Genomic DNA, 564 nt, shown 5'->3' on the forward strand with positions numbered 1-564 from the left:
GTTTATTGGATAATACGGATTGGTTGTGGGCGGGACGACCCACGTGGTGTGTTGCATTGAAGGCGACACTTCATTGGCTGATGTCCTCATGAACCGAAGCGTGGTCGCCCACTTACTCCCTGATAAAGAACAAGCAGAAATGGTTGAGGTCTCATTTGAAATAGGTCCCTCAATTTGAAGATGTTTAAAGGAACGCTTCGTTGAAATAAGCACATTTAGTATATTTGGCAATTATATACACAACCGTATTTGGGTGAAATGTGCAACAGCAGCGTAGCTTTATGGTATGATCGCGTGTGCATACTGTTTGATTCCAACACTGATTTTTTTTAACTTATCAATGACCACCGTGCACCAATATCTACAATATTGTCTTTGTTTCGAACAAGTTGTTGAACACAACCATTGGCACTTTTGCTCCAAAATGGTGAGTTTGTGAGGTCACATGTCACTGACCAATCAAAGCAACGGTTCAATGCGTCCACCCCACGTGGGACTTGTTCGTTTTGATTGGCTGGAACACCCAATTGGTTAGCGAGCGGTCCTCTCACGTCGGTAGTGTTC

Source organism: Hippocampus bargibanti, linkage group LG03 (assembly GCF_051943395.1).
Source record: "Hippocampus bargibanti isolate YZ-2025 linkage group LG03, ASM5194339v1, whole genome shotgun sequence".
Lineage (NCBI taxonomy): Eukaryota > Metazoa > Chordata > Actinopteri > Syngnathiformes > Syngnathidae > Hippocampus > Hippocampus bargibanti.